The sequence below is a fragment of the Lagopus leucura genome, unplaced genomic scaffold (genome assembly GCF_019238085.1).
Source record: "Lagopus leucura isolate 7727_CA_CO unplaced genomic scaffold, USGS_WTPT01 Super-Scaffold_100017, whole genome shotgun sequence".
Taxonomy (NCBI): domain Eukaryota; kingdom Metazoa; phylum Chordata; class Aves; order Galliformes; family Phasianidae; genus Lagopus; species Lagopus leucura.
The window spans coordinates 9,000,315-9,000,587 of record NW_024962271.1 but is presented as its reverse complement, the minus strand read 5'-3'; the positions used below and the strand labels follow the sequence as shown (position 1 = coordinate 9,000,587).

Sequence of the window (273 nt, the reverse complement as noted above, 5' to 3'; positions counted from 1 at the left end):
TTCAAGTAGGCACTAAATGTCAGGCCGGGTCTCAGCCCGGCGGGGGGAGCGCAGCGCCCGGCGGGGAGCGGGAGGCACCTGCCAGCCCGCGCCGGGCTTTGTCAGCGCCCGGAGAAAGTAACAGGTTAAGGAGGAAACTTAAATGGCACCGCCGGGGGGAGCGGCCCCATCCTCGTCGGCGGCGGGCGCGGGGCTGCGGGTGCGGGGCCGGGAGGCGTGGGCACGGCCGGCGGCGCCATTTAAGTTTCCTCCTCAACTCGCCCAGAAACTTTG

The 273-nt window shown here is 69.6% G+C and overlaps 1 protein-coding gene across 5 annotated transcripts in view; it reads left to right on the top strand.

Annotated features, from left to right (window-relative positions):
• ZNF536 (zinc finger protein 536) overlaps nt 1–273 on the top strand; it is a 323,660-nt gene that overhangs the window by 971 nt on the left and 322,416 nt on the right. Inside the window, exon 1 of one of the 5 annotated variants that reach the window (XM_042876986.1) lies at nt 55–124. The exons of 3 other annotated variants lie outside the window; for them this stretch is intronic. The gene's annotated coding sequence lies outside the window, so the exon portion shown is untranslated. Of the gene's footprint in view, nt 1–54; nt 125–273 lie in introns of those variants that run through there. One more of the 5 variants, XM_042876988.1, reaches the window with a different exon arrangement.